Source organism: Protopterus annectens, chromosome 8.part0 (assembly GCF_019279795.1).
Source record: "Protopterus annectens isolate FY-2018-M chromosome 8.part0, PAN1.0, whole genome shotgun sequence".
Taxonomy (NCBI): Eukaryota; Metazoa; Chordata; order Ceratodontiformes; family Protopteridae; genus Protopterus; species Protopterus annectens.
The window spans coordinates 1641817513-1641840458 of NC_056741.1; the positions used below are offsets into that span (position 1 = coordinate 1641817513).

At 46.3% G+C, this 22946-nt stretch overlaps 1 protein-coding gene across 1 annotated transcript in view; it reads right to left on the bottom strand.

Moving 5' to 3' along the window:
* The window catches only part of NCAPD3 (non-SMC condensin II complex subunit D3), a gene marked incomplete in the record, with an annotated part of 2635837 nt that overhangs the window by 2357186 nt on the left and 255705 nt on the right, over positions 1 to 22946 (bottom strand).

Here is a 22946-nt window from a genome sequence, read left to right on the forward strand (position 1 = left end):
ATTTTTTGGTTTTGTTCCTGGATTGCATGTATTTAATGTGATCTTGAGGGTCTTTAGAAGAATGTCATAAAGCCCATGCTTGGTTTCTAAGGGTAATTGAGCTTACACTCTTTAGAAAGCCATGGCGCAGTTTTTGCCTTGGTTCTCTTGGAATGAACAGGTGCATGCAAATCAAGGATTTCAAGAAATTTGTTGTTAAAGTATGCTACTGCTTCCTCTAAGGGGAGGTGTTTTAGAATTGACCAGTTACATGAGTTTAGTTCTTGTTGGAATTTGGCAGGGTCAAAGTTTCTATTGTTTCTAACCTTCCTGAGTAAGGGTTGTTGGGAATTAATGTTTTTGTGCTTAATTACATATGTGAGAAGGTGATCGCTTAGGCCATCAAGGAGGGTACCAGAGGTGTACAGTTGGGGGTGACTGAGTACCCAGTCAAGTATACTTTCTTTTTGGTTAGGTTTACCTATCCTGGTAGGGGTGGATATAATTTGTGTAAATGCATGCAGGTTAATATGGGTGGTTGGGGATTCTGAGGAACAGGTGCCCCAGTCTATGTTAAAGTCTCCAAGTAGTAAGGTTTCTTGGGGGTAGCGACATGATAGCCAGTGCAGGATATCTTCAAATGTTGATATATTGTTACCTGGGGGAATGTACATACAGATGATATTAATGCATTTATTTTTATTAAGTTGCAATTTAGTGGCAAGAATCTCTGAGTTATTAATCTGATGTGGTTGTATTACATCTATGGTGACATTCAACTCAAATTTATAAAGTACAGCTACCCCCCCCCTTCCTCAAAGCACGATTAAGCCTGTGTATGCTGTACCCAGGTGGTAACACTTCATTGTCTTTAGTGTTAGGTTTTAACCAGGTTTCAGATAAACAGAGAATCTCAGGGGAGTGGACATCCAGAAGTGCATGAAATTCATGTACCTTGTTATTAATTCTTCTAATATTGAGATGACAGACTAGGAGAGAGTTAGTTGGCCTATTAATTGTAGGTTTGTAGCTTAGATTGCAAGTAGACGGGGTATGTGTATCTGAAGTGGGTGGGCCAGGGTTGGGGTGAATATCACCACCAAGTATTAGGTTGAGTCTATACTTGGTGATGAACTTCAGGAATTGATGGATGATCTTCTGTATGCTTTTCCTTCCAATATGAACAACATTTTTCTATTACAGTCATCCAGGTTCATAATAGCAACCCGCCCCCGACCCTTATCGGGTTTCATAATTCTGATTGTGTGAAGCAATCCATTAATTTCTTTTATAAGAATACCTTATTGGATATTGTAACCCTCCCCAATACAATAGGTGGAAAGTGCACTCCTAATATCCAATTTTCTCAAATAGGGTGATCATGGGGTGCAAGGGGGGGGGGGGTTATATGTGCCTGATATGGATAATGAGCTGGTGGGTTGAACAGGGAAGGAATTCTGAAATAAAACCTTAAAAGTATTTTACGGGTATACAATTTCAGGTCCATCAACGTTTGTGATATGTTACTATGTTGCCATGGGACATAAGTAAACACTTTAGAAAAAACATCACATTGTTCTTTATTAAATTCAAGGTTTGAAAAATTATAAACCTTAAAATCTCACCCATGCTGTTAAAATACAGCAAGTGGGTAAAAAAATGGTCTCCACTATCAACTACTTGTACATCATCAATGACTGTATTGTTCAGCATAAAACTTATTTCCTGTTCGACCATTTCCTGTTGTGGAAGTTCCCTCCACCCTTGTGGTTGTTCAAACCCCCCCCCCTCTGTTCCATTGGTTGTTGTTGTGGGGATGAGCTATATAATTCACCTCCCTCAAGATGTTCACTTGGAGGGCCTTGTTTTTCAGACGTTCCGAACGTCTTAAGGGGGGGGGGGGGTATTCTTCGTCTAAAAAATATTCATCATCATTTTGGTCATGTGAAAAATGGGTCAGGTGTCACAATGGATATCAGTGGAGGTGCATGGTCTGTTTTACTAGAAAAGAGAGAAGTATACTAATTAGAAGTTATGTACTCACCATAACGTTCCATCTGAGTAGGTGTATTCATTTGTCTGCAACCTGTGGGTTATGGATCCGATATCGGATCCGAACCGGCATGGTTTTCCAGCTATGGATCCAAGCTCTCAGCTCCTCCCCTCACCCATAATGCCCTGCTCTACCCTCATGACCTCAGATCGAGTTTGCCAAAGCAACAACACCCTAAAAAGGGTAACATAGAATATGCAGGAAACTGAAAGGCCAGGGGGATAGGAGGGCGGGATGGTTGCAGACAAATGAATACACCTACTCAGATGGAACGTTATGGTGAGTACATAACTTCTAAATCTGAAGTAGGATATTCATTTGTCTGCAACCTGTGGGACAGAGTCCCCAGCTACCTGAATCTTGGGCGCCATCATGGAAGGATATTCCGAGCACCTGAGCCAAAGGATGCTCTACCCCTAGATGCAAGATCCAACTTATAGTGGGAAATAAACGTATGAGATGAAGCCCACGTGGCTGCTGCACAAATATCATCTAGAGGAATCCTAGCCTTGAAGGCTGCCGAGGTAGATACTGACCGGGTTGAATGGGCATGAACACCGCCTTCCTGAAGCTTGATAAGCCAATAAGATGCACTGTGAAATCCAGCGGGACAGAGAAACTTTAGAGATTGGCTTGCCCAAATTGAATTTTGCAAAGGAAATAAACAGCTGGTCGGATTGCCTATGACCAGCCGTCCTGTTCAGATAAAATCTAAGTTGCCTGTGAACATCTAGTGAATATTCACCTTTGTTTTCATATTTAGGGAAGAAAACAGGGAGGTTAATGGACTGATTGATGTTTGCTTCAGAAGCGACTTTAGGAAGAAAGGACGGGTTGGTCCTGAGGTAGACACGGTCCGGATGAAATACCAAGTAAGGAGGTTTAGCTGATAATGCTTGAAGTTCAGAAACTCTCTTGGCCGATGTAATGGCTACCAAAAAGGCTGTCTTGTAGGACAAGAATTCGAGATCCACCGTAGCCGCTGGCTCGAAAGGAGGGGCGGTTAAGGCCTGTAGGACCAGAGAGAGATCCCAAGGAGGAACTGCTTGTTTTATAGGGGGCCTGAGAAGAAAAGTACCTTTAAGAAAAATTTTACACAATTTGGCTGACATAAGAGGATTAGAGTCATGGCCAATGTGATAGTGAGAAATTGCCGCCAGTTGTACTTTGACTGTGGAACTGCTGGCACCATCGTTAAAGAGAGTGGTTAGAAAGTCAAGCACTAAAGGAAGAGGAACCGTGAAGGGATTCAGGCCTTGCCGCTCCGCCCACAAAGAGAAACGTTTCCACTTGCTTCGGTAAACCTTTCTAGTGGATGGTTTATGAGCTGCCACCAAAATTGCCTTAACCGGTGATGAAATACCGAGTCCTAATCAAGAGTGGAACTGGAGCAGCCAAGCGGTCAGCTTCAGGTTGTCCAGATTCGGAGGAGGAATGCAGGATGGATGGGATATCAGATCCGGGATGGGATCTAGAATCCAAGGAGGATTCACTGAGTGAGACCTTAGGAAGGGGAACCAGATCTGTCGAGGCCAGAACGGAGCAATGAGAATCATTCTGCAACCCACCCGAGAGGCTTTCTGAAGAACTTGGAGCATCAGAGGCAAGGGTGGATAGGCATACAGAAGACCGGGTGGCCAAGCATGCACCAGAGCGTCTCTTGGGGTACCTCCGGAGGAGGTATTAGAGCGAAAAAACTGTCGCACTTGGTGTTTGAGGGAGAAGCAAAAGATCGCATGAAGGGGTTCCCCACCGTGCGAATATGCGTTCCGCTACTTGACAATTGAGAGACCACTCGTAAGGGGTCAGAATGGTGCGACTGAGCTTGTCCGCTAGGATGTTGGACCGACCCGGAATGTGCGTTGCTATTAGAAAGCGGTTGGTGGAGATTGCCCATTCCCAAACTCTCATGGCTTCTCGACAAAGAGGGTAAGACCTTGTTCCCCCTTGCTTGTTGATGTACCAGACAACAGACATGTTGTCCGATTGAATTGCAATTGTTCCCAAGGGAAGAAAGTCCTGAAGTGCTAGCAACGCTAAGAGCACTGCTCTCATCTCTAGAACATTGATATGCAGAAAGGTCTCTGAATCGTTCCACGTACCTTGGACGGTCCGGCCCAAAGTGCCCCCACCAGGCGGGAGGCGTCCGTGGTCACCGTGGCGAGAGGGGAGAAGCACAAAATGGGCGGCCTTTGTGGAGATCCGGGAGTGGAGCCACCACAAGAGGGACCGCTTGCAAGCCTTGCTGATCGCTATGGGATGATGCATGGGAGAGCAAGGTATGACCACTGTACTAAGAGCGTCCACTGTAGAATGCATATTGAGCCTGGCAAGAGGAAGAAGTGCTATAGCCGATGCCATGGACCCTAGAGCCCTCAGGACCAACTCACTGAACAGAACTTGAATGGAGAATGGCCCGCACCTGGAGCTGCAGATTTAGAACTCTGTCCGCAGTGAGGAAGGCTCGTAAACTCCTTGTGTCTAGCCTGGCCCCTATAAAATCTAAGAGCTGTGTGGGCCAGGTTGGATTTCTTTGTATTTATTGTGATGCCCAGAAAGGGAGCAAGATGGAGAAAGGAGTCTCGCCAATAGAAGTAGATGCCTTGTTGGGGCGGTAAGAAGCCAGTCGTCCAGGTAGGGAAAGACCTGCACCCCTGAAGCCTCAGGTGGGCCGCTACCACTGCTAATACTTTGGTGAACACCCTGGGGGCTGTGGTGAGACCAAAGGGAAGGACCCGAACTGGTAGTGACTGGCCCCCAGCCGGAACCGGAGACACCTCCTGGAGCGCCTGTCCATCAGGATGTGGTAGTACGCGTCCTTGAGGTCTATCGAGCACATCCAGTGATTTTCTCCCAGAAGGGGAGAATAGATTGCAGAGTGACCATTCGAATTTTTCTTTGGGGACTGCCAGATTCAAGAGAGAGGTCTAGGATTGGTCTTAGTTCCCCGTCTTTTGGCACTAAAAGAATCTGGAGTAGAACCCTGATCCGATCTGGTCTGGGGGAACGGGCTGGATGGCTCTTTTCTTTAGCAGATGGCCAATTTCTGCCAAAGCGGCCTCCCGTTGACCGGGTGGGACGTCTGGGAGGGACTTCAATTTTGGAAGGTAAAGGAAAGGAATGCGATATCCTCTGGATATGATTTGGAGAACCCAGCGGTCCGATGTTATGGACTCCCATGCCGCTAGGTGCCCGAACGCCCCGACTGCCTCCAGAGTAGAGCAGTCGGGCAACCCCTCAGGGTTGCTGCGCGGGCCGTTCAGAGAAAGGTTCCCTGGACCCGCTTCCCGTCCTTTTCGCTCTGGGTCAACGTCTCGCGAACGGTCTTGCCAAACAGAGCAGAACCATCAAAGGCGTTCGAACGAAGCGCTTTGAAGGGCTCAGAAAAATCGCAGTGACGGAGCCAGGCCTGACGTCTAGTGACCAGTCCTGTCCCCGCAGCTCTAGCGGCGCCTTCCGTTGCATGGGAGAGTAGCCGCATAGAAGTATTAGTAACTGACCTAAGAGTGGCCATACGGGTGGAGTGCAGAACTCTGTCCTCCTCCGAAATGGACTCGGGGGATGCAGCGTATTCTTTAATAAGATCTCGCTGCATCCTAATGACATGTGCCAAATAGTTCAGCGCCCTTACCGAGAAGGTGCGAACTAAACATCCGCTTCCCCAAGCGGTCCATCATCGAGACTCCTTGCCCGGTGGGTGGACTGAGGGACTCTCCTGAGCCAGTTCCCTCTTTGTGGCCGTCAACATGGCATCTACCGGAGGCCCCTTACTCCAATGGGCCCGGTCGGATGGCGGACTAAGGATCCTATCCGGTCTCTTGGGAATTGGCTCCACGGTGTCCGGTTCCTTCCACGCCCTGGTGGTAATAAGGTCCACCAGGGGTCGGCAGGGGACACCCAAGAGGTAGACGGGCCCGCTTCAAATGCCTCCAAGAACACGGACTCGTCCGAGGAAGACTTGGGGGCAGACCACCCCCCCCTTACACGGAGCATTTCCATGATGTCTCCAAATGAGACATCCTCGGGGGGTGACCGTGGGGAGCCTTCCCCTTCCTCCAAGTCCGTGTCTTCTGTGAGAGACTCGGGGAGTCAATGTGCCTCCTTTTGCATTATGCTGCGAGGACATCCTCTGGGGGCTGTCAGAGGAGTCCTCAGCAGCAACTGCTCCATAGGAGCAACTTGGGGCACAAAGCGGGCTGTCCCAGGGCCGGATGGTGGAAGCCTGGCCCAGTGCAGAGGAGCGGGCGGAGCGGAACAAGTGCCGGGGTCCGGAGACCCTCAACAGAGCCCTCTCCACTACATCATAAGCCGGGAGCCGACCTCGACCAAAGGATCCGACAATCGGCTCCCTCGGATCCGAAGAGTGGACCGGATCCGAAGCGGGACAGTGCGCTCCGACACAGACGGCGCCGAAGGAGCACTGATCCCCGGATCGAGGCTCGGATCCAGGCTCCTCGGATCCGGCGCACTCGAGGGCAGGGTCGGATCAGTACCAAGTACTATCGGCGCCGACCCACCCCGCTGCTCGGCTCAGCTGCTCCGAACCCGGATAGCGGGTCGGAGAAGGAGCAATAGGCTTACAAAATCGTGTTGAGCTCCCCCCCAAAGGGGGGGGAGGCAAGAGCACTCCCATCTGCATCTGGGCCTGGATGAACCTTCTCATCAGCCGGTCCAGATCAGCATCAGAAAGGCTATATGTAGATCTCGGCGAGGCTACCGAGGTAGGCCTGGAGTGCCTCCTCGATAGCCTCGGCGGATCGGGTCTCCTCCTCCTCAGGACCCGGTGAAAAGCACACAGGGGACCGGAGCCGAGAAGGAGGAGATTAACCGAGCCGGGAGAAGCCCGCTTGGCTGGCGGGGCCGAAACAGAGGTCTCGCCCGCCGCTTGGTGCTTCTCCCTCCGGTCCTTTCTAGCATCCCTCTCCTCTCCAGAAACGAGAGGTTGAGTCCCAGGAGCAGGAGGGGTGCCACAGGGGAATAACCGTAGCCACAGTTGTTCCCGAAGGAGCGGAGGCGGAGCCGAGTCTGGCGGTAAAAGACCCGCCAAGACAAGCTTGGACCTCCGCTCCCTCAGTGCCCTGGGGTTGAACCCTGCACAAATGGAGCAACCAGATGTGAGGTGTTCAACCACACACCGAGTGTGGCCATCAGCGGTGAGAGCTTATGGCCACACTGGCGAGCATTTGAAAAATAGATTTGGGCTGATCAGCCATCAAATCTATAAAGCTACTAAAAGTAACTTAAACAAATACAGACACACAGGCCCAACACACACACTCTATGCAACAGCACATGAGGAGGGAAAAAATTACTTAATTTAACTCTAAATAAAACTATCAAAGAGGGAAACCTAAACTTTCACACAGAAATACACAAAAAACTTTAAATTTTCTGATTTAACAGGTAAGAAATAACCACTTAGCTGAGAGCTATGAATACAAATCCAGTCACCAGCGCGGCAAACGAGATCTGAGGTCATGAGGGTAGAGCAGGGCATTATGGGTGAGGGGAGGAGCTGAGAGCTTGGATCCATAGCTGGAAAACCATGCCGGTTCGGATCCGATATCGGATCCATAACCCACAGGTTGCAGACAAATGAATATCCTACTTCAGATCAGTTATTAAATGCCAACAACTGGCCAGGTTTAAATGAATCCCTCTCCATTAATTCCCTTTTAAAACTGAGAGCTTTAAACAGATGCTTATTTACCCTTGGTGAACACCCTGGGGACTGTGGTGAGACTGAAGGGTAGGACCCTGAACTGGTAATGACTGGCCCCTAGCTGAAAGAGGAGAAACCTCCTGGACAGTCTGTCCATGAGAATATGGTAGTACGCATCCTTGAGGTCTATGGAGCACATCCAGTCCTCCTCTTGCAAGAAGGGCAGGATGGACTGGAGCGTGACCATCCAGAATTTCTCCTTGGCAACGAAAAGGTTCATTGTTGACAGGTCGAGAATCGGCCTCAAGTCCCCAGTCTTTTTTGGCACCAGAAAGAACCTGAAGTAGATGCCTGATCCGGACTGGCCTGGGGGCACATGCTGGATGGCTCTTTTTTCTAACAGCTTTTCTATTTCCAAAGCCTCTGCCTCCCTTTGAGTGGGTGGGACATCTAGGAGGCGCCTTGAGTAAGGGGGCTTGTTTATGAAGGGGATTGAATAGTCTCTGGATATTATCTGAAGCACCCAGTGATCTGTCGTGATGAACTCCCATTGAGCCAGGTGCCTCGAGAAACATCCCCCGACTGCCTCCAGAGAGGAGCAGTCAGGCAACCCTAAGGGATGCCGCGCGGGTCGGTTGGGAAAGGGTTTCCGTGACCTGAAGTTCTTCGGACCCCCCTCTGCCTCTGGGCCGGGGTCCACCTTGTCCCCCTCTGCCTCTGGAGTCCTGAGCGTTCCGGGCCTGCTGAGATTTCCGGAACCGCATCTTCTTCTGCCCTCGCTGGTTCCTGGAGAAGGACCTTTGAGGTGTAGAGAAGCGGAGTCTGATGGCTGACAGCGTTTTCCCGTCTTTCTCGCTCTGGACCAGCGTCTCGCAGACGGTCTTCCCAAACAGGGTAGACCCGTCAAAGGGTGCATTCGCGAAGGATGCCATGAAAGGTTCCGAGAAATCGCAAAGCCGAAGCCAAGCATGACGCCTTAAGGCGATACAGGACCCGCTAGCTCTAGCAGCTCCTTCCATGGCGTGGGAGAGTAGCCGCATAGACGTATTTGACACCGATTTGAGAGTGGCCTTACATGCCGAGAAAGTCCGTTTATCCTCGGCCGACATGGACTCTGGGGGAGACTCAGCATACTCTTTAACCAGGTCCTGCTGCAGTCTGATAACATGGGCGAAGTAATTCAGCACCCTAATAGAGAAGGTAGCTGAAGCAAACATCCATTTTCCAATACGGTCCACTGCCCGGGACTCCTTGTCGGGGGGATGGACTGAGGAACTGTCCTGAGCTAGTTCCTTTTTAGTGGCCACCGCCACCACCATGGCATCTACAGGGGAACCCTTGCTCCATGAAGCTTGGTCTGTAGGGGTGCTCAAAATCTTGTCGGGCCTCCTGGGGATAGGCTCTACAGTGTCCGGTTCCTTCCACGCCCTCGTGGTAATCAGGTCGACCAGAGGGCTGGCCGGGGGGGACACCCAAGAGGTAGATGGACCTGTGTCGAATGCCTTCAGGAATACAGACTCGTCCAAAGAAGGCTTTTTGGTGGACCATCCCCCCTTTGGCGGAGCATTTCCATAATGTCTCCGAAGGAGACGTCGTCGGGAAGTGACTTGGGGGAACCTTCCCCTTCCTCCAAATCGGTATCCTCAGTGAGGGACTCAGGGGAATCCAAGTGCCTCCTTTTGCACAGGTGCTTGTGAGGAATCTCCTCTGGGGGACTGTCCAAGGAGGGCTCACCAACAGATTTGTGTTCCTCCAGGGGAACTGGCTGGGGCGTCAATGACTAAGGCTGTCCCTGGGACTGGATGATAAAGGACAAACCGAGCTGCGAGGGAGCAGGGGCAGATCCTGACAACAGAGCGAGGGGTCTCGTTCCTCTAGATTGAACCCTCTCCACAACATCGAATGCTGAAGGGGAACCGGCCTCTCTACGACAGGTGGCCGGCACCCTCGGATCCGATAAAGGGATCGGAGTCGGAGCCAAAGCACTCAAATCCGAGTGGACAGTGTGCTCCGACCTTAATGGAGCCGACGACACACTCGCCCCCCTCGAATCCAGCGCCCGGCACTCGACTCAGAGAGCTCAGATCCAAAAAGGGATCAGATAGGCTCGAGGGCATGGCCGGTGTCGAGGTAGCAATAACAATCTCCGCCGACTCCCTGACTCAGAGGCTCCTCGGATCCGAAGACACTGAAACCCGGTAGTGGATCGGAGAAGGAGCTATCATGGCAAACAGTGGAACTGAACTCCCCCCGGAGGGGGGGAGGCAGCAACACTCCCATATGCAGCTGAGTCTGTAAAAAGCGACACATCATCTGGTCCATATCTGCCGCCAAGAAGCTTCTAGTAGATCTGGACGAGGCCACCGAAGCAGGTCGGGAGGGCCGACGCAACAACCTCGAAGATGGTCGGGCCTTCTCCTCCGACTCTGGAGAGAAGCATGGGGAACGGAGCCGTGGGGAGGAAGGCTTGGAAGTTCTCGATGGGGAAGGGAGAACCTTGGCGGAATGGGCAGAGGGGTCCATTTCGACCCGCCGTTTGTGGCTTCTCTCTCTGTCCCTTTCTCTCTCTTTCTCTCGCTCCCTTCTCTCTTTCCTATCTTTTTTCACCTCTCTATCTCCCTGGGACGAGGTGGGAGGGTGAGTCCCAGCCAGGGGAGGAGGGCCAGATGGTTGGGCAACCGCAGCCGCGGTTGTCGCTACAGAGGGAGAGGAGTTAGAAGAAGCCGATTCCACGGGTAGAAGGCCCGCCAGAATCAGCATATTCTTCCTGTCTCTCAAAGCCCGGGGGTTAAAGGCTGCACAAATTTGGCGGCCTGAGGAAAGATGGGCCACCCCCAAGCAAAGAAGGCACTGAGTGTGACCATCCGCAGGCTACCTTTTCTATCAGCCATACCCACACTCACATGCACACTTGAAGGAAAAGGGGCCTACTGGTGATAGAGATACGAAGGATAAGAGGGATATAGAGTAAAGTAATAAGAAAAAAGAATATCTATCCAAAGAGAAAAATACTACACACACACAAGCAACTAATTACCCAAAGTTTTATATAAACAACTATAAAATACTAAACTCGCCTGGAGCTCGAGGAATCCCTTGCTTGGCAAAGACGTGTCAAATGAGATCTGTTGATTGGAGGTTGCAGGGTAGTATGGGTAAGGGGGTGGAGCTTGGAGCTCGGATCTTTAGCTTGGTATGCTGCCGGCTCGGATCCATATCGGATCCGTAACCCACAGGTTGCTGATCAAATGAAGTTAACCACTTCAGATCACTGGATTTTCCTTGTGGATATTCTGGCTAGGGGGACCATCACGATTGAGGAGGCCATGTACTAGAGTATCCTAAGAAACTCCCTTGCAGTAATCACTGAAAGTTGTGAAAACTGTAGAAAATGGAGTGTGATAAAACACTGCCTTGTCTGTTGAAAGAAAAACCACTGTTAATGACGTGTCTAGAGGATAACCTTAGAAAAGTGATTGTCATGAGACAGGGAGAGCTTCTAAAGGTACAGATGAAACCTAAAGTTTTGAAACAAGTTCCTGACAATTTTGAAAACATTTTCCAAAAATTAGGCAGGCATCTTAACAAGAAAAAAACATGAATGCCTTAGAGTCTGCAAAAAGCAATTAATGAAGCTTAAACTCTGAATACACTTGGATCAGTGGGAAGACTAAAACGTAAAGAAGGGAACTAAAAATGTGAACCAGAGAGAGAGAATACCTTAAAAATTGTCTGAATTTACCTTCAGATCCAGAATCAAGAAAAAAAAACATAAGGGAGGAAACAGAAGAAAGAGTGTGGAGGGTAAACTTGAATTTTGGTAACAAGACAGAGAAATCTAGTATGGTTTCAAAGTCACATATTTCTTACACTGCACAATGTGCATTCTGCACAAATTTCTGTGAATTTGTGCAAAGCAGATATAACAGACACCTGAATTCTCCTGACTGTGAGCAGAGTTGGAATGTTTCTGATATTCCAAACTGATAAGTACCCTTTTTGCAACTCAGTTTGCACTGTGCTGTATATTTGCTTTATTATTTATATATTTTCCGTACTGTTTCTGTCTTTTGCTGTTGTGTGCACCGTTTTCCCCCGCCCTCCCTATCAAGTGTTCTTTTAGTCTTAAACTTGGTGGCTTTGGATTTGCGCGCCCCTGCTGCAATTCTGATCTTGGTCACTGACCCCAGTCCAATCTCATTTGATCATTCAACATAGTGCAGTCAGATTATTTGGGCAGAACTACCCCTTTGCTTCTTTGACCTTGAACACTTGTTTCCTCTCTCCACTTAAAAAAAAAAAAAATTGCGCATTTTATTCAGCTGCTTTTACTGTAATCATGTTCTTCATACTTTATTACCTTATTTTTGCTGTGTGCTCTTAAGTCTTGAGTGCTTTTATTCTGCTGCATTTAATACTGCTGGTAACTTAAATGTATCGGTTATTCCAAACATTTTAAGCTTTGGTCCTAGCACTTGTGCTTCAGGCGAGTTACTTTAAATTTAAGAAGGTTCTTGTGGTCTACACTCTTGTGGACTAACCCTTAACAAGATCTTCTCTCCATAAAGTACTGCATACTATTGTTAGAATCTCCTTGTGTTCAGACTGCGTGTGCTTCTCAAACAATCTGGAAATATAGAGTTGATCAGTATTTTTTTTTTTGGTACTTTTTAAACTGTTTAGAGTTCTAAACTGTCTTGATTTTTCCCTGACTGAATTATATATGTATTTGCTGGCACTGTTTTCTGATACTCTAAGTGCCTCCATTTTGATTCTTTCCTAATTTACTACTATCTGCACTTTTTAGTCATTTTCTAATTTAACTGCATTTATTTAAACTGTATGTGCTTTAAAATTGCTACACACTCAACCACACTCTCCTGGGAATTTACGATTTTACATATTCCACCACCCAACTTGGAAAGAACCCAAAGAATTATACTAGTCAATATTTTTTTGTTGATGAAGTTATATATAGCTTCCAATTGGTTGAACCCTTTACAGACATCATGGCAAAATTTCAAGATAGTAGCCACCAAACATATTCTAGCACATAAATTTCTAATTAGTGATCATAAGAAAATGTAAACAATACAAAAATATGGGAACAAATCTTTAACATTGTATTAGCTTAAAGTTCCATTCCACTATTCGCTGGGAAAAACTGAATAACTGTTGAATTTTATTGAGATAAGTCTTATATGGTTACTAGTTCTTTTTTCTTCATTATTTTTTTTTTAGAAGTGTATAGGTATGTATAATGATTCTATGTAACTGTTGGAAGCATTCATGTACATATTGTAAGTAGTTGGTAGTACTGTATTAGTTGTTTGGAAAAAATAAAATAAAGAATTATTATTGAAAAAAAAAATTGCTACACACTCAAGTGTGCTCTCTTGCACTGCATTTGAATTGTTTTTACTGCTGTTTAAGCTGTGTGTGTTTTTTTTTTTTTTACAGAAAAGTTCTAAGCTTGTTTCCCACCTTTCCTATAACTAGTCTAGTCCAGATACAGACTTGCTGTATCCAAGAATGTTTGCAAGCTTCTGAGCCCCTCCCCCCCCAGACCTTTCTGTGTTGGAGGGAAGCCTTCTGGATTATCAGTGGGAGTGGTAAGCACTAGGTAGCCTATCTACCACAAGAGGTGTGGTTTCTGGCCCAGAAATGGTAGTTTATTGGCCATTTGGACAGTTTTTCCATCTCTTTCAACTTTCAGGTTTAAAAGCCCGTGTTTGCGCTTGTTTCCCACCTTTCCTGTAACTAGTCTAGTCCAGATACATACTTGCTGTAGCCAGGACTGGTTGTAAGCTTCTAAGGGGTACCAAAAAGTCTGCTCTTCAATTTTTCCCTTAGATCTGCTAGTTATCTCCTCTCCTGCACTTTTACTAGCCTTATTAGTCTAGCACTTTACCAGACTTCTTGTAGCAATTTTTATAGCACATAAAAGTGCTACCAGCACTAAACATTCTACAAGGAAACAGTTCCAGTACTTATTATTAATGCCAACCTCTCCAGGCATATCTAAAGGTCAGTTCTCTGTGCTTTCTCCTATTAACCTGGTGAACTTGGGCATCCTGAGGCAATGTAGCAACTGCCTCATGTACACAGACAACCCTTTCCTTTTACCCCCCCCAACACTCAGACTTGCGAGAGATGCACTTCTATATTCAGTTTGGAAGCCATGCACTCTCCAGCCAAGACAGAAACAGATGGTCAAGAGGAGATGGTCAACACTTGCACCACACCATATGGAACACACAGCCCTCCAAAACACACACCAGCACTGCCTTAACATAAAAACACAAACCACACACCCACATTCGTGGAGGCTCTCAATAAAAATCTACTCAAACAGCAAACACCTCCAAGGCAGAAATGCACTCTACCACCACAGCACAGCACTAATCATGAAACACGTAACTCTCCTAAACAATGTGCCACTCAACCAAAGCCCCTAAGGCAAAACAGCATACTCAACACACTAGTCATAGGTGACTTGATAGTGAGGCACACTGATGTCCCACTCACTAGGTTAAATAAGGAGAAAGTAACGGTCAGCTGCCTGTCAGGTGCCAGGATCTGGCACATAACGCACACACTCAGGTCCCTCAACAACAGGTACAAATATGACCTTGTCGTTGTACATGTGGATGTGAATGACCAAAGACCAACCTCCCTGGACTACATGGAGAGTGACATAGAGGTGCTCTTGGATTATGTAGCCCAGGCAGGTATGACCCTAGCCCTCAGCAGCCTCCTACCATCACCCAGAATGATACCACAGTACAAGCAGAAAATGACTGATTTCAACAATTGTCTAAGTTTCTGTTGTCATTCTAAGGGGATCCAGTTATCTGTCTTTCTGGGATGACATGATTGACAGACCTGGATGCTCTGGCCAGAGATGGCCTGCATCTTTCACCCCTGGGCTTCTGGATACTGGCCAAGGCTCTTGCCACCTCTATAGTGCCTTTTTTGGGTGGTGTTCCAAAGACCAAATTACCACCGTAACTACAAACTAATGCAGTCTGAAGGTCATGCTGCTCAACGCTAAAAGTCTAAATATCAAAATGCACTCGCTCGAAGCACTCCTTAAACTGGAGAACTTCGACATTTGTGCTGTAACTGAGACCTGGTCCAGGCAGCAGAAAGCACCCCTGCACTATCAGGCTATAACTCATTCCAAACCTTTCGGTCTCAGAACTTGGACCGAAGCTCCAAAGGCAGTTATGTTTCCATATTCATAAAGGATACACATACCTCCAGACTGGTAGCCCAACATAACACATCAGAGATACTTCAGGTGCAGCTAACATTGGGCAAGACAGTGATTCAGGTCGTAGCCTGCTATAGGTCCCCGACCATGTCCCAAGACTCAATCCACGTTCCTAAGCACCCTGGAGAATATTAGGGTCCAACCTAACACTCTCATACTGGGTGACGTCAACTACCCCTCCATTAACTGGAAAAACTACTCATGCACCAATACACTTGCCCAACGTTTCCTGGAGTTCATTAATTCCAATGCCCTGGACAAGCTTGTTCTTACCCTCACTAGAGGTAGCAACATTCTTGACCTGGTCATTACTAACATGGGCGACCATTGCTCTACACCAATAGTCAATTCCTCCCTGGTTAGATCAGACCACAAACAAATCACCTTGGAAATCCACATCCCTCCAACCCCACAGCCCCCTGCAAAGGTAACCAACATGACAAACTTCTCCAAAGCTAACTTTGGGCTCCTAAAAACAAAGATGGCTAACTTCACAGCACCCATGCAAATAGAAAATAGTTACATGACTGCCGAATCATACATCAAATGCACTGTACGAACACGTACACAAATGCATGGATCTTACCATACCCAATAGAACCAAGATGCTCTCCTCCAAAAAAAAAAGGAAGCCAATCTGGTGGTCCCCTGCCATAAACAAACTCTACAACAGGAGGAGGAAACTGATGTGGAATAAGGTGAAGTCCCAAGACTGGAAAAACTCCCTTATCAGCCTCAACAAAAAGTTGAGATCCCTCATCAAATTCTATAAAGCTAGCTATGAAAACAGAATTGCAGCAGATAGTAAAGACAACCACAAGGCCTTCTATAGTTATGTAAAGGATCTCCACAGCAATACCCATCCAGATTTGCTCGAAGTTACTGCACAACGGTACCTCCTATACTGAGCCAAAAGATATTGCCAATACATTGGCCGACAGATTCAGTGCCAAATTTACCCCTCTCTCCCCCACCAAAGGACCAATTACAATACCAGTAGATTGCCAGGCACCCAGTATTACTGATGCACAAGTTAAAACAGCACTGTCCAAGGCCAAGAATACAGCTTCTATGGGACCTGACAATATCCCTGGCTGTGGTCTACATGAACTACAGAGTGAACTGGCACCTCACCTGTGTGCCCTGTTCAATCACAGTCTCACCTCAGGCTTTGTCCCTACCGAATGGCGCACTGCTACAGTCATCCCTCTCCACAAAGGAGAAGTGACTACAGACCCTGGGAACTATCGCGCCATCAGCCTGACTGATATGCAAAGCTATGGAACACATCATCATGGACCTAATAAACAAGGATATAGGGAATCTCCAAACTCTGGCTCCCACACTGTTTGGTTTTGTGAAGGGTAGATCATGCCTGCTCAACCAGGTCGACTTCTTTGAGTCAGTCACCAGAGCTATGGATGAAGGCAAGGTAGTTCATACAGCCTACCTTGATCTGGCCAAGGCCTTTGATACTCTTCCCCACTCAGGAATCATAGAAAAAGTCAATAGGCATCAACCCCTATATCACTAGGTGGGTTGCAAACTGGCTCACAGAACCCACAGTGTGAAAGTAGCTGCCTCCAAGTCAGACTGCCAACCAATCACGAGTCGAGTCCCACAGGGTTCAGTCCTAGGTCATCTCCTGTTTGGTACCTATTTCTCTGAAGTCCAGACCAACACGAAGGGACTCTGGCTGACAAAGGTCACATACGATTGCAGGTTAGGAGCTATTATTAACTCCACAAGTGATGTTGACATCCTACAGAAAGGTCTTACTGAGACCAACGAATGATGTCAGAACCATTGCCTTAAGCTCAATGCCAAAAAATGTGTAGTCATCCCCTGTGGAAAAAACTCGGTTCCCATGAATTACCTTATCGATGGTAGCCCAATGAACACAGAAAGCGTTATGAAATCTGGGAACACAGGTTTGACAGCAACCTCTCTTTTGACCACCACATTGCCACTGTGGTCAGAAAATCCTATGTGGCACATCTCATTACTAAGGGTTTTCCTTCCAGGAAGAAAATGGTCACAGTCTCCCTCTACGCTTCCCTCATTAGGCCAATCATTGAGTACAATGCCTCATTTGGCATGTACCTCACTAGATACCTGCAACAACTGGAGAGGCCACAAAAATACCTCACAGAGGATACTAGGCCTTAAAACATTTGCTCTAGTGGGACAGACTCAAAAAATTCCAACTATTCTCTGTCTCATATCGCCTACTTAGATGCGATCTCTGCTCGACTTACAAAGCCATGCCTGACCCAGCTTTGTTAGAAATGCTACATCTAAAGAAATGCCAATCCCTCCACACCACACACTCCAGAGACTTCAACCTCATTACCACAATCAAAAGAACAAGTTGAAGGGACAGGTTCATAACCCAGAGACTGCCCATGCTATGGAAAAGACCTTCCATACATGTCAAACAGAGTACCTGACTGGGCCTCCAAGAGAAATCTTGAGGAGTGGATGGGAAATAGAAAATTCACCTCGGGATCACTGCAGTGGCTCTGCTCGACAGTGGCACTGGAAACAAAGGTCGGGGGGCACGATGCCAAAGTAATCCTATGGGCAAGGCTTGTCAAGGCTCCAGGGCCATTAGCCTAGTACACACCTATGAAAAGATGTGTGGATCTGGGACAAGCCTATAACTCCCAAAAATAATATAAGAAAGGGTAGGAGAATCTCCTAGATTTGGTGAAAGAGAGAGTCTTAATTCAACCAGCATACAAGCACCTGCTGTGGTCTGGACCCAAAGGGAAAAGTAGAGAAAAACGCTGTTTGTTAGGTTTAGAGGAGGACCAGGGTGGGGAGGGGTTAGAAAAAGAATATGTTCACACATCCTTCTTGGCCTGTTTTGACTCTGGGCACCATCCTTTTTGTTGGAACTGCCTTGCTTTTTTTGTTAATGAGTTTTGCTTAACACCTTGGTTGACAGTTTGAAAGGCTTTCTGTAGCTATGTCAAGAATCTAGATGGCAACACCCAGATCTGCTCTGAGTTACAGCACAAAGGCATGAAAGGTATAAATCCCTACATCACAAGATGGGTTGCCAACAGGCGCACTGACAGAACCCACACTGTAAAAGTTGCAGACTCCAAATCTGACCTCAAAGCAGTGACAAGTGGAGTATCACAAGGTTCCATCCTGGGACCGCTCCTGTTTGGTATCTACTTCTCTGAAGTACAGGCTAACAGAGAAGGCCTCTGGCTAATGAAGTTCGCAGATGACTGCAAACTAGGAGCCATAGTCAAGTCCCCAAATGATGTGGACATCCTACAGAAGGGCCTCACTGAGACAGATGCCTGGTGTCAGAGCCATGGCCTCAAGCTCAATGCCAAAAAGTGCAGTGTCATGCCCTTTGGTAAAAACTCTGTACCCATGAACTACCACATAGGCAGCAATCTACTTAACACCGAATGCGTGATAAGAGACCTTAGGACCCAGGTGGACCTTTGATAGTCACATTGCCACAGTAGTCAGGAAGTTTTTCTATGTGGCACACCTCATCATAAAAGGGTTCTCATCCAGGAAAAAAAAAAAAAAGAGGTCATCGTTCCCCTCTACTCGTCACTCATTAGACCTATTATAGAGTAAAACGCCCCTTTTGGAATGTACCTCACAAGACATCTGCAGCACCTGGAAAGGCCACAGAAGTACCTCACAAAGAGGATTACTGGCCTCAAACAAATGGCCTACACTGACCGCCTCAAAAAACTCCAGCTTTACTCTGTAGCATATTGCCTACTCCGAGGTGATCTCTGGGTGATCTCTGCCTAACATATAAAGCTATGTCAAAACCCAGAGCTGTTGGACATGCCACGCCTAAAGAAATCCCAATCCCTCCGAGCTACATGCTCTAGGGACCTAAACCTTGTCACCACAATAAACAGGACATGTTTGAGGGATAGATTCCTGTCCCAGAGACTTCCTATACTCTGGAAAAAGCTACCCATCTATGTCAAGCAAAGTTCTTCATTAGCACTTTTCAAGAAAAATCTTGATGAGTGGATGGGAAATAGGAAATACACCCCAGGGATCACTTCTGTCTCTGCTGGACAGTGGCACAGGAAAATAACTTTCTTGGGTGGCGTAAGCTATGGAACCTTGCTGGCTAGACTTGCTTAGGCCCTTGGGCTGATAGCCTAGTACCTACCTATGAACCATGACTAAAAGGTAGTTCCTACTGCATCTATGTATGGAAAACTGAAAGAAAATCTATTAAACTTCCTGTACAAGTTACCACCTCTCAAAACTTTTCAAGTAATAAGCCGGAGAGCCACACAGTACATTTTTGTCAATGGGAGCATCAAGAATTTGCACCTTAACCTCTGCAGGCAAATTCTTGAGACTTAAGCCAAGTATAATTGCACTTAACTGAACCAGTGGCAACTACTTAAGATGCAACATCCACAGCACTGTACAAACATTTCAAGGAATTTTGCTGACAGGTACAGCAACAAATTATGTTAGAGAGGGTGGCCTTAGCCTCTGGAGAAGGTAAATCTGCCAGCTCCTTATTCATCTCTGTAAAGGAAGGGAGTAGCAGAGTAAACTTTCTTCTCAAATTTATCAAAGGTTCTTTCACCTTTACCTGAAGGAACTGCATTTGTAGCAGTAAGGAATTCAGATTGAGCTTCCTTGCCTAAGGAAGTAACAGAGCCATCTGCCATAGGATTACAGAAGTAGTACTTATGGGCTTGTAGCACTTTATAAAACCCATCAGGCTTCTAGACAGCAGGAAACAGACTCCCAGGTGAAGTTTCTTCTGCATTAAAAGCATCCTCTACAGCACCTATTACAGGAGTAATAGCTGAAGGCTTGGGTGTTTTCTACCACCTATAAAGCTTGCAATACCTTCTTTTGGTGACAAAAATTCAATTTTCCTACTACTGGAAGAAATCTTTCATTTTATTAATGGTGTCTGAAAATGAGACTTCCTCTACAGGAGAATCAAAGAATTATTCTCCTCACAGTCTGCTCTAAAGAAGCAGGGGAAGACACCTGGGTGGCATAATCTAAACCAGTCTCTTCCAAAATTATACTGGGAGTCACTACTAGAAAGAGATGGCGATCTCTTCCTTTTCTGAGTGAGAGAAGAGAAGCAGACTGTAAAGACTGAAATGCCTTAAAAAGGCCCTAAGCAAAATAACACTCCTCTTTAGTCTCCCGAGAAGATGGAATGGTAGATGAAATTGCATGCTTTGTCTTTTGACACTTCTTTTTGGAAGTACCTAAAGTCAGACAAGAACCTAAATCAAACATACAGGGTTGAATCCAGGGACTGGGAGCATCTCTTTCCTCACCAGCGCATAAGAGCCAAAATTCAATCCCAGACCCAGCAAAAGCATTTCTCTCTATTCAGAGGAAAGTGTATATCCACCCGTGGAGAGGAGTCAAGTGTTACAAAATAACATCCTTTAAAGAGCAATCCTATGGTGGAAGAAATGGAAGATTCAGGAGAGCCTTCCCTCCAAGAAACTGAAAGAAGTGATAAACAAATGCTCACATGATTCCAAGGACATACAGTCAAGAAAGCTTAAGAACTTCAAGCACATTAAGTCCTTGTCTCAGCAGAAACAATTCCCAATGGGGTTGCTCATTTCTTCCTCAGATGCCCCAAACAGACACATCCTTAGATAGGATCCTGCACTCACCACCTGCTCTAAAGACCTGGCCACATTGCATTTCCATAAGGCAGATGAGCATGCAAATAAAGGTACAAGGTTACTGGGCTGATAATGACTTGCACACAGTGAAAACAGCCCCGCAATGCCCTACCACATGCATCCAACATCCCCAACCAAGACTTTTAATATGCAACCGTGTTTCACACAAGTCCCAGATACTGGTGTGCTATCACCCTACAAGTCTTCACTGACTAAAGACGACCAGTACAGGTGAGGCTAAAAGAGAGGCTATGGAAGAAGCAGCAGCTGAAAGAAACAGGCTCATCATTCGGGGGAAAAAAAAAAAATAATCAGTGAAAAGACAATGATGCACTTGCCTAGTTGGAAACTGAAGGGTGCCTTCCCAAGGCCTCAAGTTTCCCCATAAACCAGTAATTATATAATCTTTAGCAACTGGATATAAGCCCTATGCCTGAGAAGCTCAGGAGGCCACAAACTGTGTAGTCACCTCTGAGAAGACAGGGTCCCAAAGTCATTTACCTCAGTAAATACCAAATTCCTGAAAATATAGTTCCCCCAAAGATAAATGGGAGACCCTCCAATGGAGATTGGCAAAAGTCACTTTCACCACTGAGTGGTACACCTGACTGAAGGCTATGGAAGACCTTACTCCTTCAGGTAAAACATATATGCGGGACTGCACTTTTCAATGATGAAAACATGCCCAAAACCTAAAATGTGCAAGCAGCATAAAAGAACCAGTTGGACACATGGGAGGTGGGAAGTTTGCATTCCTGCAATCAATGTGCAAAGTTATATCCTACATCAACACAGCCATCCCTGCAGGCGATATAATTTAAAAAAAAAAAAAAAAAACGTTTAGAGTGAAAAAAGAATTCTCCAACTTGGGATACTCATCAAGCTGATTTCTTGATGTTACTCCAGACCATTAATGAGGCTCAGATGGGATAAAAAGACCCAACATACTGATATGAAGCTTCTTACAATTCATTTCAATGACAGTGAATCAAACTTGAGTCCAAAACAATGTTAGAACTGGAGGATTTAATTTTAGGAGGATAGGCGCAAGGCAACCACCTACCATTTTTTTATACCACATAGCCCTTTTGTTCTCTATCTTTTCTTGTTCAGAGTTGCACAGTATGTTAACTATTGAGACAATCCAGCACAGAAGAACAAGGAGAAGCTCAACAGCTCACAGCATTAACCCTTTGCTTTCCCGTACAAAGAGGTAGTTAAACAATTTATGGGATAAAAGGGTACCAAATAAGGAAGCCAGATCATCAAGAAATAACTGCAATCAATGACACCACAGTTTCTTTAAACTGTTGCAATTATATTCTACACCAAAAGAAACAAGAAAGGAGTATCTGTCAGTGATGTAGACACATACCCAGTGATACAGATATGCTGTATTGGTGAGACAAATTGCTGGTATAAACTATGGCACTGGGGTGGGGGGACTGCAGCTAGTGGACATTGTATGTGAGGACACATATGTCATCAATGGCTTTACCAAGTTTGCACAAAAAAAAAATCCTCTTCAATAGCATGTAGCATGGCAGGTGCATATAATGCAGGCAACTCTGCTCTGCTTTCCCTGCATAGCTCATCAGATATGTGGTCCCAGCACCCAGGTAGGGGGCTAGCACCAGAGACAAAAAAGTGGTGCAGTAATGCAGCTTATGGTCAGCTGGGGACACACAAATGAAACACCAGGGCTAGGATCCACCTGTAATACATGTGTTAAAAGGCTTATCTTTCAGTTTTGGAACAAGTATAACCTCACTGATACTGGGTGGGTCTCTTCACCAACGCCACTTAAAAGACACTTACTCAAAAAAATTACTGAAGTACCATAGGGTAAGCAGGGCTAACTAGAGGCAAGCACTAATCTGAAAGAACTCTGGGAAATTGTAAAACACTGTGCTGGCAGAGACCAGAAGTCAATCCTGCTCAACAAAGAAATGCTGGAGACCTTAAATATACCAGTCCAAAAGAATACAAGAACATAACCCATCTTGGCTTCTCACTGTCTGTATGAAACACTGGATAGGGTAACATACAACACTTTTATAACAGTTCTTTTCCCAGGGCCATGGGATCACCAACTTTACACCATACTACTAGACTTCTTAAACGAACAAGTACTAAAAGGTAAATCTCCCTAAAACTATATACCCACTTCTTAACACTGTGAAGAGGACTAAGGCTGCTAGCAAAACGTGCTATAGTTGAACAGAGGACACCTTATTCAGAGATTACTGGAAGTCCTGGAAAGCAAGAAATAAAAATAAACAAGCGTGAAAGGAG